This window comes from Staurois parvus, unplaced genomic scaffold (genome assembly GCF_062004578.1).
Source record: "Staurois parvus isolate SC_StPar_1 unplaced genomic scaffold, SC_StPar_1.0 ptg000549l, whole genome shotgun sequence".
Taxonomy (NCBI): Eukaryota; Metazoa; Chordata; class Amphibia; order Anura; family Ranidae; genus Staurois; species Staurois parvus.
In genome coordinates, this window is record NW_028318345.1 from 1232443 (window position 1) to 1248560 (window position 16118).

General features: G+C 43.5%; 1 protein-coding gene across 6 annotated transcripts in view; it reads right to left on the reverse strand.

Moving 5' to 3' along the window:
- Nucleotides 1–4347, reverse strand: part of APBA1 (amyloid beta precursor protein binding family A member 1) — a 213909-nt gene extending 209562 nt beyond the window's left edge. For all 6 annotated transcript variants that reach the window (XM_089691056.1, XM_089691055.1, XM_089691054.1 and 3 more), the window contains exon 1: nt 4110–4347. The gene's annotated coding sequence lies outside the window, so the exon portion shown is untranslated. The remainder of the gene's footprint in view (nt 1–4109) is intronic.
- Nucleotides 4348–16118: the final 11771 nt, after the last annotated feature.

Below are 16118 nucleotides of genomic sequence, written 5' to 3' on the forward strand. Positions count from 1 at the left end.
CGATACGTTCTTGCGTTACTGACCTCAAACAAGCATGCAGATAAGAAAGTCAATGATGAGTCTTAACAATATTTGTTTCGGGACAGCGACCAGGAAAAAAAAAAAATTAAAAGACTGATGCAACATGATGGCCAGAAGACTAGTATTTTCAGAAGTATGGGTCAGCAATGGCAGCCTCCATATTCTTTCAGTAATAGTTTGCTTTAATTATGGCATTTCATGAGATGGGTTAACCAAAATGAAAAGTGCCAAGGTAATTTCATACTGTGTCAGTTGTAGGGGCTGACATTTATCAGTTGATTCAAGGTCACCTATCATGCAAAGGATACTGGCCTGGATCCACCTGAGCAATGCAGGCATCCCTTTTTATATTATATTTTGTATTCGGAGACCTCAAACTCAGGTCACTGAAATATGCAAGGTTCCAAAATTCTTGGTAGTGCCAATAACTGGCACCACACCCCCCCATGTTCTTATATCGTCAGTTATAGCGGGATGCAGGATGGGGCAAGGCCAGAGAATAATGTCAAGCCTTGCATTTACAGTGGTCCAGGATTGGGGGGATCCTGTGATGCAGAGAAGGTATGTACAGGCACCGCGCTGTCCTGCATTGCGGTGCTGGAACCTGTGCAGTACTTCTAGGCTACAGACAGTTGTTGGACCCATCTATAACAAACCTATTTTTTAGAATATCCAGTGTGTATATTTTAATTATCAACTTGATTAATAAAACCAATGGATCAATTTACATGTTTAAACATAAAAATTATATATATTACATACATACATACACATAGGTTGCCTTGGGGGGAAAAAAAAAAAAAAAAAAAAAAAAAACACAGGAGATACAGTGTCATTGTACCCCACTACAAAAAAAAACTTCTAAATGTTATGTGACATTAATGTAAAAATCCTATTTTGCTATAAAATTTGGAGCATGCAGCCTTAACCACAAAAGTACCTTATAAAAGAATGTGGTGATAAAGTATAATAAAGTTATATACAACCATAAATAGGCCTCTTGCACAATGCAGCTTAAAACCGCTCAGTAAAGCAGTTTTACTGATCTAAAATGCAGCCCATTGTTTATAATGTTCCTGTACACACAGGCATGTAAACAAACGTAGCATATTGATGAGTCAAAAAAAAAAAAAAAAAATCTGCATAGCCAATCGGTATTTTTGCAGTTATAATCACAGATATGCGCAAACAGGCATGAATACGCACAAATGCCACGCTTTCTGCTTGTGTGTGCATACGCTCAAATATGTGCAAGTGATAAATTGCCTATCCTCGTTTTTCGGCCAGGAACGTTTGATGCTCATACATCATTACTGTGTGCAAGAGGCCATATAGTTACTGAACATAGCAATGCTTTTTGTACATTTAGGGCTCATTCACAAAAAAAAAAAAAAACTTCATTGTGCTGTAAAGATCACACCACAATTGTGCGCTGGCATGGGTTATTGTCTAGAAATGCATACATGCTTCATTTTTACATGGTGTAACCCGCCCCACCATAATGTGATGCAAAGGACTGCATCATATAGACTGAAAAGAATTGTCATATTGAAACAAAAAAACAAAAAAAGGGGGAGGGAGAAGGAAAAAAAAAAAAAAGTTATTGTGCCAATGCAGATCACTGCCCCAACACAACATACACCAGGCAGGGGCTAGTGTGAATGAGCCCTTAAAAGATAAGTTCATCTTTGGAACATGTTTCATGTGTTAGAAGGGTGGAACATGCATCGTGTTCCAGCATCTGCAGCCTGGCCCCGATCCCCCCCACCTCCCTGTGACAGTGAACAGGGGACCTTCTCCCCACACCTGCTGTCACTATTTGAAGACAGGCAGCCATGCAGGGCTCTGCCCATGCAGCCGCGTCATTCATTCCAAGTTTTCTGTGAATGAATGCCTAAAGGTACGGTCAGCTGTTTCAGCTGATGGCTTGTAGTTCTCAAAGACCTGCAAGGGTGCTGGGGAGTGCTCTGGTAGTCCATTGATTCTTCCCACTGTCAGGTAACTGTCTGCCCATACGAGGCTTGTAGTTCTCAAAGAACTGCAAGGGTGCTGGGGAGTGCTCTGGTAGTCCATTGATTCTTCCCAATGTCAGGTAATTGTCTGCCCATACGAGGTATAGGTAGATAGCGATCCTGACACTGCACCTGCTATCTGCTGACCATGGGTGCAATGCTCTGCAGGCTCTTTAGAAAAAAAAATAATAATTGCATTTTTTTAAACTGAACTTGCCCTTTACGGCAGTGGTCTCCAAACTGGGGCCACAGTTTGCCTGCCTTTATCTGGTCATTGGGGAACCATTCCCCCTACTGACACTATCAATGGGGCACTATTATTCCCAACCAATACAAAACATGGGGCACTATTCCTACCATTAAAATGGTACTAAACCCACAACAGTAAAATCAGTCTGTATATGCAGTAAAGCATGCTGGTTATACTCACTGTGGAACCTAAGGGGTTAATCCTCTGCATTGTGTAAAAAGGCCATTTGATCCTGTCTTCTCTGTTCCTCCCCTTTTTCAAGCGACCACCTCTTATCTCCTGATAAGACAGACTGAACCGTAGGCATTTGCACATGCTCAGTTTGGTGTGTATTGCTAGAGAGGTTTGGTTTTTTTTTCTTGGGAGAGTGCATGTGATCAGCACTGGGCCAATCAGCACTGGTCAGACAAGAGGTCAGGAGTTTTGCATCCTCCTATAGCAGAAAGAAAACTCCTCCTACAAGCTTTAACCAGTGCTCAGCTGGACACTGATAGAAGTCACAAGATTACTCTAACTTCAGATGAGAAAAGGTATTTAGCAGTTTATATTTACTAAAATAATTTCATTTACATGTTGTGTATTGTGGGAGACCAGATATAGTAAATGCAGGCTCCTGGGTTTAGTAACACTTTAACCAGTGCTCAGCTGGACACTGATAGAAGCCACAAGACTGCAAATGAAAAATGTATTTAGCAGTTTATATTTACTAAAATAATTGCATTTCCATGTTGTGTATACTGTGGGAGACCAGATTCAGTGAATGCAGAGTCCTGGGTTTAGTAACACTTTATAACCAATGATGAGGCACTGATGCCGGTGCATTTTCTACTCCCAACTGGCCACAGCCTAGCCCACACAAAATGTGAATGGCAGTAAACTGGCCCTTTACTTGGAAAGTTTGCAGAGCCCTGCTTTAGGGCAATCAGCGCAGCTGTTCTAGAGCCAGGTTCCTCCACACCAGGATGCGAGGCTGCTGTATCGTTATTTTCCTCCAAACCAAGTTTACGTTAGCTCGTCCTCTTTAATCTGTGCCTGCATGATGGTGACGGAGACACTCGACTGTAAACTCCTTCGAGGAAAAGCGGCACTATGAACGATTCAGCGTTTTCTATACACCTCCAGTGGATATGTCAGTGCTTTACAAGTTGGTAAAATAATAGATCTTCGGTATAGAAAGTAATGTATGTGGCATGGTGTCGTGAGAAGCCTCAGTGGGTGTCATACAGAAGGAGACAGGCACAGGATTCACTCCCAAGGAGCCCCTCCATTGATCATACAACCTATAGGTCTAACCTGATCCATAGATCACAGTGATGGCCAGCCTCCTACCATGTGCTGGTGCTCATACAATTCAATTAGAGAGCCCCTCCCCTCCTTCCAGTGTCAAGTCCTGACAACACTGACAGTAATCACAGCCATCCACACCGCAGGCTGACAGGCAATCCCAGGGCTGCTCAATTAACTTTTGCAAGTCTGCTACCTGTCATCCCCTGCTGCCCACACACACCTACCTCTGCCCCCAAGTAAGTGCACATCCCCGATCCCTCCATAGATGGGGGTCACCCTGCTCCTGTCAATGATCCCCCCTTCTGTGGATGTTGTTGTCGGTCCGGCAGCCCTGGAAGGGTTAGCTGTTTGCATGAATACACAGCAGATGCTGCATCCCACCCACAGCCTGGAGACTCCTATGGATGTACCCAGCCTAGGCCATCTGCTCCTCTCCCAGCCGGCCCCATCCTGCAGCATTGGACAGGAAGCCCACACCTTCCCTGGAAAGGTGCACCTACTCCACGATGACATGATCGCTACCCACTGCCTTCACTTACCTACAGATCCCACGATCGCCTCTTCTTCCCACTGATCGATCACACAGCCTGCCCAACAGATGCCCAGGCAGCCGGCTACTGGAGGAGGGAAGATGGGATCAGGGAGATCGGGGATCGCCCGGAGATGGAGTCTTCAGTGCAGCAGCTCCCACCTCTAATTCCACCATCTTCCACCTCCTCCTCCTTTTCTTCTCCTTCTGCAGCCACCAGCAGCTCTGTGCCTGGAGCTCCTCCTCCCTCCCAGTGACATCACTACAGGCTGACTGGGGCACTCCCAGAGACACACACAGCACTGCCTGCCTGACAGCCCATAATACTCTATAGATGGAGCATCGCATCACACTCTGCTGCCCACCTAGGTCACCTACTATGTCACAGCCACACTCACATATGGACTCATCAGTCACACCAACATGCACTACAGAAGGTGTACAATCACAGATTGCTGCATGCTTCTCTTTTATATTGTACACCCAATCAGGGGAATCCATTCAAATGGAACGAAATCTATACATTGTTTCCCAAAACAGTTACATTCAAGGCATGTCACTGATGATAAATGTCACAGAACTGTCAATGCATCAAATGATAGCATGTCAAGCACCATGGTAACTGCAGATTAAACAGGCTGAGATGGCGGCTTCCTTGGTTGTAAAGGATAGGAGGGTTTAGTTCCGCTTTAACCACTTGCAATCCTGAGAATTTGTTATTATTATTATTTCAGGTACTTATATAGTGCCGTCAATTTACACAGCGCTTTACATATATATTATACATTCACATCAGTCCCTAACCCTCAAGGGGTGTACAATCTAAGGTCCCTAACTCACATTCATACATACACATACTAGGAGCAATTTAGACAGGATCCAATTCACCTACCAGCATGTCTTTGGAGTGTAGGAGGAAACCAGATTACCCAGAGGAAACCCACGCAGGCACAGGGAGAACATGCAAACTCCAGGCAGGAGGTGCCGTGGTTGGGATTTGAACTAATGACCCTAGTACTGGCAGGCGGAAGTGCTAACCATTTAGCCACTGTGCTGATTTACCCCTCTTCCTGACCAGGCGATTTTTTTGCATTACGGCGCTGCATTACTTTAACTGACAATTGCGCAGTCATGCAACACTGCATCCAAATGAAATTTATGGCCCTTAAACACTTGCAATCCTGAGGATTTACCTCTCTTCCTGTCCAGGCCATTTTTTGCATTATGGTGCTGCGTTATTTTAACTGACAATTGCGCACTCATGCAACGCTGCACCCAAATGAAAATTATGTCCTTTTTTTCTACACAAATAGAGCTTTCTTTCGGTGGTATTTGACCACCTGTGCGCTTATTTTGTGCGCTATAAACAAAAAAAGACCAACAATTTTGAGAAAAAAATATTTTTGACTTTTTGTTATTACACATGACCAGTAAAAAATGTAAAAAATAAAATTTCCTCAAATTTATGACAAAATTTATTCTGCTAAAAAAATCCCAATATGTGTAAATAAATTGGTTTGTGGGAAAGTTATAGCGTCTACAAATGGCGGTATATATACTGGGCTTTTTTTCTTACAAGTAATGCCGGCGATCAGCGACTTATAGTGGGACTGCGGCAGACATTCTGACACTGACTGACAGTATCACTGACATCCTAAGTAACACCAATACAGTGATAAGTGCTAATAAAAAGCACTGACACTGTAGTAATGGCACTGGGCAGGGAAGGGTTAACATGTGGGGCAATCAAAGGGTTAACTGTGCGCCGTTTTACTTGAGGCTGTGTCTGTGTGCTTCACTGTAAGCATACTGCTTTGCATGTATATGCTATACACAGCCATGCAAAGCAGTGTGCAGGAGCTGACAGGGGAGAGTACTGTTTTGTTTACAATCGGAGATGCTCAGCAATCACTGGGCGCTGGCAAGCAATCACCGGCCGGGACCCAGTGATTGACAGCCAAGGTCGCAAATGGCGGCACCCCCTACTGAAAAATTATATATATATATATATATATATATATATATGTGATTTTGTGCACCGCAGCCACCCTGTAGCAGTATTTCTGCTATGGGGCGGCACTAAAGTGGTTAAGGGCCAGTCCACACTACATGCGTTTCAGTTTGCTTTTTTTCTGCATCCAAAACGCACAGAAAGTAGGTTATATGGTTGTCAATGTCATAGTTCACATCAGTGCTTACAGTTTCAGTGCGTTCCAGTTGCAGAAAAAAAAGTAGAACAAGTTTTATATTTCCTGCATAGAACTGTACTGGCATGTGGTAAAACTCACCAAAAGCACACTGGAACGCACATGTCCCTATTTAAATTGAAGAAAAAGAGGGGGAAAAATTTACTGGAAAGCATCAAAAACTCACCAGAGCGTGTCAAAAACGCATATGCAGAAACGCATATGGACTGCGTTTCTATGGTGTGAACTGGCCCTAAGTCACCAGTCACACTGCTGCGATTTAAAATTGAGCGATTTGTGTGCAATTTTGCTACTTGTGAAAATTTTCAGCGATTTCTTGCAATTTGCAGTGCGATTTCCATTAAATTCTACTGTATGTATGTGAAATAGCAACAAAACTGCAGAAAAAGTAATGCAAGAACTACTTTAGAAATCACGCTGCAGGAAATTGCACGTTAAGACACTGACATTCACATTCATTAAATGCAATTTCAAATTGCAAATCGCACCTAAAAACACATTGGTGTGACCAGGCAGTTACTAAAAAAAATAATAAATGCACTTTTTTTTTTTGCAGGTAAAAAAAAATGTGCATTTATTACTTTATTTCTTGTTGTTTCCCAATTTACTTTCTTATCTAAGAGAAGAGAAAAGCTGCACAGCAGTAACCTTCACAGTGATCAATCTGTAAGATTTTTGTAATCTGTTGTGGTTCCCTGGACTCCTATCTTCCGATGACTCTGGATATCTTCAGGGACTTCATGTGAGCTTTAGGGTGTCTGACAACATCTACAGGAGTTACAGATCACTTTTGTACTCTGGTTGTACTGTATTTGCCTTAATATAATGATGTCTTCAAAAATAAAGAATTTGAAAAATAAATATTTTCATTTATTATTATTTTTTGTTTTTTGTTAGTTGCCTGTAAAGCATTGCACCCACAATCAGCAGATCATGAGTGTAATGCCACAGTCCTGCAGACTGTCCCATACCTCCAATACAGGCAGGCAGTTACACAATGACAGGAAGCTCAACTACCTAGAGAGCTCAGTAGCGCCCTGGTAGTTCATTGAGAATTACAAGCCGACAGCCACAAAGACTGTCAGTACTTGTAGTTTTCACATTCACAGAAAACTGTGAATAAATGATGTGGTTAGGCAGGCAGAGGCCCAGATTGTGACATCGAGCAGGGGGGAGAAGATCCCCTGCTCGCTGTAAAAACGGGGGAGGGTACGGAGGCTGGTGCATCTGTGACATAATACATGTTGCACCCTGAACATACAGTAGGTGTAATATGTAACATGTTACAAAAGGTGAACTTATCCTTTAGCCATTTTACTACCACACTATAGCCAAAATACTGCTACAGCTCGGCTCTCTATATACATCCTCCCAGAACCCACTCCCAGGGGCTTGCAATGGGCGCACTTTGTGACCGCTGTGTCACAGCTGATCACAGACCGCAGTAAACAGCCAATTGCAGCTGAACACATATAAACAGACTTGCTGGCTTTCGGCAGTCTTTTCCTCAGATGTGTCTGTGTCAGGAAAAGACAGCTGATACCCTGCAAGGCTGTCAGTATTTTGCTTACACTGATAATCAGAGCACTGATCATCAGTGCCCATCAGGGCAGCTTATCCATGCCATTCAATGCCAATAAGTGCCATTTATTAGAGCCCATCAGTGCCCACTTGTGTAGGCTCATAAGTGCCCATCAGTGTAGCCTCATCCATGCACCCTATCAGTGTCCATCAGTGCAGGTTTATAAATGCCCATCAGTGTAGCCTCATCCATGCACCCTATCAGTGTCCATCAGTGCAGGCTCAAAAATGCCCATCAGTGTAGCCTCATCCATGCACCCTATCAGTGCTCATCAGTGCCCATCAGTGCAGACATATAAATGCTCATCAGTGTAGCCTCATCCATACACCCTATGGGTACCCATCAGTGCAGCCTCATCCATGCACCCTATCAGTGCTCATCAGTGCAGACATATACAGTAAATGCCCATCAGTGTAGCCTCATCCATGCAGCCTATCAGTGACCATCAGCGCAGGCTCAAAAATACCCATCAGTGTAGCCTCATCCATGCACCCTATCAGTACCCATCAGTGCAGGCTCATAAATGTCCATCAGTGTAGCCTCATTCATGCACCCTATCAGTGCCCATCAGTGCAGGCTCATAAATACCCATCAGTGTAGCCTCATCCATGCACCCTATCAGTACCGGCTCATAAATGCCCATCAGTGTAGCCTCATCCATGCACCCTATCAGTGCCCATCAGTGCAGGCTCATAAATGCCCATCAGTGTAGCCTCATCCATGCACCCTATCAGTGCCCATCAGTGCAGGCTCAAAAATGCCCATCGCTCTAGCCTCATCCATGCAGTCTATCAGTGCAGCCTCATCAGCGCACATCAGTGATGAAGACAAATTACTTATTTGCAAAATAACGGAAACTAAGAAAAAACGTTTTTTTCCCAAAAGGTTTGATTTTTTTTTACTTTGTTTAGCAAAAAATAAAAACCCCAGTGATGATTAAATACCACCCATAGAAAGCTCTATCTGTATCAAAAAAACTATAAAAATTGTATATGGGTACAGTGTTGCATGACCTTGCAATTGTTATTCAATGTGCCAGAGTTGTCACCAAAACAAGAGATAAAGGGAAACCTTTCAATGGATTTCAGGGCACAACTGTCTGTTGTCTCACATGTTCTGTAACTTTTCACAAGCTGATGTGTGAGGTTCGAACCTTAGCTTTCCCAGGATTTCACTGGAAGTCCCTCACCTATGTGCTGGTGGTTTTTACTGCTAATTAGCGCTCTGTTACACCCCGGTCACATCAAACCCGACTTTGAAATCGTGCGGCTTACAGTAAAATCGCACGATTTCAACGTCGAGTGACATGTCGATTTCAGGTGCGATTTGCAAGACATCTGAAAGTAGTGCATGTGCTACTTTAGAAATCGGTGCGGCTCCGACCAAGTCAGAACCGCACCAACATCACCGCTCTAATTGCGGATAATAGGGTGCGACTTGCCATGCAATTTGTAAGTCGCATGGCATGCAAATCACATGCCAATTCGCATCCAGTGTGACCAGGGACTTAGAGATATTTCCTCTAATTTCTTGTCCTGCTGATAACGTTTTGCTAAACAAGAAGTGAGGGAAGCTCTCCAAAAGAAACACATACAGAAATAAAAATGCTTTTCTTTAGTAGAGTAGAGGAAGGCTAGAACCACTGCCCGAGTTGAATTTCTGCCTGTGTCCCTATTGCATATGTAACTTGTACTATATCTGATAACTGCTGTGATAATGTCTTCCTTTGTTCTGCTTTATTATCCTTCTGCAGTGTGGACAGGGCTAAACTGAATATTTATCAAAGCAGAAGAGCAGCAGCCATCTTAAAGGAGACCAATTTGTCTCCAGTTGGGACTGATTCGATCATGGAGATGACTGGCTGGTGCAACAGAGCAAGGGGAAGGGGTCTGCAAGCTGATGAGGAAGAGGAGGGGGGCTGTCTGGAAACAAGCAGGTGTGGGGGAAAAGACTGGGCTGCTGCTGTTAGCTGAACATAACTTTGCTATAGCTGACCACAATCCGGACAAACTGCTCCTCACACAGTGTGAGGTGTGATTTGGATGCCTGGTGCTATCAGACTTTACTGGAGTGCACTTCTACCTCTTGTAAAGAAGGAAAAGAGAGACTGTCTCAGCAGGATTGAAATAGAGAGATCATCAGCAACTCCTATTCCTATCTGACTTGGACTGGACTTTTACTGAATCAGAGCCCATGTCTGGAGACCTAGAAGAGGGTATCTTGGATATGGTAAAAGACTAACATTGCACAAGTTAATCTGTTGTCTGCTGCGAACTGTTGTGCTTTCTCCAAGGGTCTCAACTTTGCTGGTCAACATTTTTTTTTGTTTTTCATCAATCACTGGCCAGTGTGACAAAATGTGGTGTAAATGCAAGTTAGGACTGTCTTTGTATCCTTCCGCTAGGTAAATGCATTTCAGTTTTGTTAATTACTGTTAGAATACTGCAGGTGTTTAACCATATCTCAGAGTAAGGCTGGCCATACACTATACAATTTTCTTTTAGATTTACCAAAACCATATAATATGAGGTCAAACCCAAACACTTTCAATTTGTATGCATTCAGGCAGACCCTTGCACTGCATAGTTAAAGGTAAATCTAAAGGAAATTGAATAAGAAAATTGTATAATGTACGGCCAGCTTAACTCAATAGTCTTTTTGATTGTTGTATAAGTACACCTGATAGTCCTCTCTATTTTTAGACTATGCTTGGCCTAATAAATTCTTTGAAATATCTGAAATTGTGTTGGTAGGTGCTGGGTGAGCGAGGTATGTCATCTTCAGGTGTGTAGAGAAATCACAAGACAATTCAGCGGCTCCTCTGGGGGTAGCGCTACACAGACTATTCCACACTTCATTTCTGATGATATTGTTGTTATCATCAGGAAGTGAGGTAAATCACTCTTCCAGAGCCCTCAATGGAGGTAAAAACCAGACAGGGGTTCTAATCCTTCCCCACACTTCCAAAACTTGAAAATAAGTGTTTGGTTTGATATAAACATTAACTCAATAATGTGACTGACAATTATTGTTTGACATACCCCTTGCAAAGGTATACAGTTCACCTGGAAAAAATTATTTTTCTGAACCAAACAGGAGTGTCATCTTAAAGGAGAACTCAAGTTCCACTATAACAAACAGCGAGCAGGCAGGCATTTATTATAGAAGAGACATGCAATGTCTCTCTTTAAATGAAATGTCCCTACCTGCCTGCTCGATATCTTCTCCTGAGGTGTAAACTGAGCTGCGCATGTGCAAGGGGAGAGGGCAGTCAGGTGCAAGACCTAACTAGCTTCTCATCCAGGACTGTTCCAAATTGACAGTCCTTGGGCCCCCTTGCCCAGGCATACCCTTAGTGCAGCTGGTTGAAGAGGGGCTGATGAGGTACATGAAGGGCCATTAGTGCTCCTTGAGAAAACACTGTTGCTATCCGCATTTTTGTACATAGTTGCTAAGCACTTTGTCCTCAAAGTTCTGCAGTTCCTTGGGCATCCCACATACCCCTAGACCCCATCCAAGTTCTAACCCCTTAACAAAATCACAAAAACAAGCTCAAGTATTGTTTACTGACTCCAATCTGCAATTTTGTTTATTTATTTATTTCAGGTACTTATATAGCACTGTCAATTTACACAGTGCTTTACATATATATATATATATATATATATACATATATATTGTACATTCACATCAGTCCCTAACTCTCAAGGGGTGTACAATCTAAGGTCCCTAACTCACATTCATACATACACATACTATGGAAAATTTAGACAGGAGACAATTAACCTACCTACATGTCTTTGGAGTGTGGGAGGAAACTGGAGCACCTGGAGGAAACCTACGCAGGCACAGGGAGAACATGCAAACTCCAGGCAGGTGGTGCTGTGGGTGGGATTCGAACCAATAACCCTAGTACTGCCAGGAGGAAGTGCTAACCGCTAAGCCACTGTGCTGCCCCAAAATGTGGAAGAAATGCATGTTGCCTGGCTGTGCAGAGCTTTAGGGGGACCCAAAACTCAACGACTCCTAAGGGGGTAGTACTACATATAGACACTATATTGGCAAGTATTGGGACGCCTGCCTTTACACGCACATTAACATTAGGCACCCCAGTCTTAGTCCATAGGGTTCAATATTGAGTTGGTCCGCCCTTTGCAGCTATAACAGCTTCAACTCTTCTGGGAAGGATGTCCACAAGGTTTAGGAGTGTGTCTATGGGAATGTTTGATCATTCTTCCAGAAGCGCACTTTTGAGGGCACTGATGTTGGACGTGAAGGCCTGGTTCGCAGTCTCCACTCTAATTCATCATCAAGGTGTTCTATCGGGTTGAGGTCAGGACTCTGTGCAGGCCAGTCAGGTTCCTCCACCCCAAACTCGCTCATCCATGTCTTTATGGACCTTGCTTTGTGCACTTGGGTCCAGTAATGTGGGAACAGGAAGAGGTCATTCCCAAACTGTTCCCACAAAGTTGGGAGCATGAAATTGTCCAAAATGTCTTGGTGTGCTGACGCCTTAAGAGTTCCCTTCACTGGAACTAAGGGGCCAAGCCCAACCCTGAAAAACAACCCCACACCATAATCTCCCCTCCACCAAACTTTACACTTTGTACAATGCAGTCAGGCAAGTACCGTTCTCCTGGCACCTGCCACACCCAGACACGTCCATCAGATTGCCAGGCAGAGAAGTGTTATTCATCACTCCAGAGAACACGTCTCCACTGCTCTAGAGTCCAGTGGTGGCATGCTTTACACCACTGCATCCGATGCTTTGCATTGCACTTGGTGATGTAAGGCTTGGATGCAGCTGCACTGCCATGGAAACTTATTCCATGAAGCTCTCTACACACTGTTGTTGTGCTAATCTGAAGGCCACACAAAGTTTGGAGGTCTTTAGCTATTGACTCTGCAAACAGTTGATTTTATACACCTGTGGCCATGGAGGTGATTGGAACACCTGAATCCAATGATTTGGAGGCGTGTCACAATACTTTTGGCAATATAGTGTATATTTATTTATACTTTATACACATGTACACACACATATGAATGATGCCCTCCCCATTGAGGATCACTGTTTTTGCATTTTGTTTTTTTGTATACTTACCTTTTCAGTTGTCTTCGGATCGGCCATGTAACACGCAGAGTCGGCTTCCTCCTCTGTCTTCCTCTGATGCTGGGAGGCCCTTAATAGGGCATATTCACATTGCAAGTGCAGGGCGCAGTGGTGGCTCCCCCCTCAGCGGGTAGGTCCATGATGCCCTGCACTCACAGAACTTACTCAATATTTTGGATCTGCTGGGCATCATTCAGCTCTGAGGACATTGAGGAACACCTCCAAACTGAAGGTGAGTATTGCACAGATATTTTTTTAAGTACTCTTTATTTTCCAGAGGTTTTCATATACAGAAACAGAAAAGTAACAATATACATAAAGGTTTTGAGTAGTAGTGTGATCATATGTCACAGCTGATGCTAAGTGCAACACAGGCAAGAGAGTAAAAGCCTATATGTGCCTAGCAGCCATGAACAAAAGAGCATAAACAAAAACCATAAAGCAGACACATAAAAACATCCCAGAATTTGGCTTTAACCACTTGCCTACAGGGCACTTATACCCCCTTCCTGCCCAGGCCAATTCCAGCTTTCAGCGCTGTCACAATTTGAATGACAATTGCGCGGTCATGCAACACTGTACCCATATGAAATTTTTATACTTTTTTTGTGACAGATAGGGCTTTATTTTGGTGGTATTTAATCACCTCTGGGTTTTTTTTTTTCTTAAACCAAAAACCACTGAAAATTAAAAAAAAAAAGTTTTTTCTTAGTTTTTGTTATAAAATTTTGTAAATAAGTGATTTTTCTCCTTCACTGATGTGCACTAATGAGGCTGCAGTGATGGGCACTGATAGGCGGCACTGATGGACACTGATAGGTGGCACTGATGGGCACTGATGAGGAGGCACTGGTAGGTGGCACTGGTGGGCACTGACAGGCATCACTGATGGACACTGGTAGGTGGCACTGATGGGCATTGACAGGCATCACTGATGGGCACTGATAGGCAGCAGTCATATATGGCACTGATAGGTGGCACTGATAGGTGGCACTGATAGGCAGCACTGACTGCCACTGTTAGATGACATTGACTGGCACTGTTAGGCGGCACTGGTAAGCAGCACTGACAGGCGGCACTGACTGGCACTGATAGGCGGCACGGACTGGCACTGATAGGTGGCACTGATTGGCAGCACTGATAGGTGGCACTGACTGGCATTGGTAGGTGGCACTGACTGGCACTGATGGGTGACACTGAAAGGCAGCTCAGATGGGCACTGATATGTGGCATTGATGTGGCACTGATGTGGCACTGATGGGCACTGACAGGTGGCATGGATGAGCACTGAGAGCTGGCACTGATGGACACTGACAGGTGGCACTGCTGGGGCTACACAGATCACCAGGGCACACTGATCATCAGTGCTCTGATGATCAGTGTACATGTCCCCTCCGAGGAATGCCGATTACCAGCTCTCCTCTCTTCATGAGCTGTCAGCGTGACAGCTCGTTGGGGAGAGAAATGCCAATAACTGGCATTTCTCTGTTTACATGTGATCAGCTGTGATTGGACACAGCTGATCACATGACCGAGCCAACATCTTCGGCTATTTCTGTGGATCGGTGATCCGCTGTGTCCAAGGGACACAGTGCACCACCGATCGCAGTGCTGCGTGCTCCGGGAGCCGCGCATGCGCGGTGAGAATGGGAAGGACATCATATGACGTCCTCCCAGAACGAGAGAACCACCTTGCGTCCGTCATATTACTATATGGCGGGCGGGAGGCGGTGAAACATTAGGTTACAAGTAAGTTATACTTAGTGTTAATAAACCCAGGACCCTGCATTCACTATATCTGCTCTCCTACAGTACACATAACATGGAAATGCAATTATTTTAGTAAATATAAACTGCTAAATACCTTTTCTCATCAGTAGTATATAGCAGTCTTGTGACTTCTATCAGTGTCCAGCCCAGCACCAGATAAAGCTTGTAGGAGGAGTTTTCTTTCTTCTCTAGGAAGATGGTAATCCCTTGACCTCTGTCTGCAGAGTGTTGATAAGCCCTGTGCTGATCACATGCACTCTCCCAAAAAATGCCTGCAGTTCAGTCTGGAGATAAGAGGTGGTCACCTGAAAAAGGAGGAACAGAGAAGAAACGATCAAACAGCCTTGTTACACAATGCAGAGAATTAACCCCTTAGGTTCCACAGTGAATATAACAAGCATGTTTTACTGCATATACAGACTGATTTTACTGCTGTGGGTTTAGTAACACTTTAAGGAAAATCTTGAACACCCCTTATTTTTCAGTTGTTTCCTGTGCTGACAGGACTGTGCTGAAACAACAGTGAAAACAAATGTAGTGTAACTAAGCTCCCAAAGGCTGCAAAGAAAAGCATCTGAGCTATCTGCTTTTTGAATATTTCATTAAATAATGCAGATGGCAGTGATGCACAGTAATGTTATAATGGCACTTTAATAATACTGCATATTCACATTTAAAGGGAAACTATACCAGTTTGGGTCAGTTTTATTTTTAATGTTTGCCAGACACATCAAATCTTTATCTTACCAAAAACAAATTTAAAGCGGTATTAAACCCAAAAGCAAACATTTACAGTATTACATTACAGCTTTGGGATGTCAGATGTGATGGCTGCATTAGTTTTATTTTTTAGGCTCTCTTTCCTTTACTTTCACCTGGTTATCCAATCAGCATATTGTTTTTTTTTCAAAAGAACAAACTGTTCTGCAGATGTAGCAGTTAGAAGGTTGAGATAACAAAAATGGACAAAATTATTGGCACCTTCTCAAAATTTTAAGTAATAATTGCATTCCAAGTTTGTGATGCTCCTGTAATTTGTAATTAAACTCACCTGTATCAATTAACAGGTGCTGACAATATAGAAATCACGCCGACAACTAGTTAAAATGCTTGTCTGCTGTGTGTCTCTGTGTGCCACATGGATCATGGAGAAGAGAACGAGCAGCAAAGAATTGTTTGAGGATTTGAAAACAAAAATCCTGGAAAAGCATTGACAATCTCAAGGTTACAAGTCCAAACTCAGAGATCTTAATGTTCCTGTGTTCACTGTGCGCAACATTGTCAAGAAGATTACAGCCCATGGCACTGTAACTAAACTCCCTGGACATGGATGAAAGAGAAAAGTTG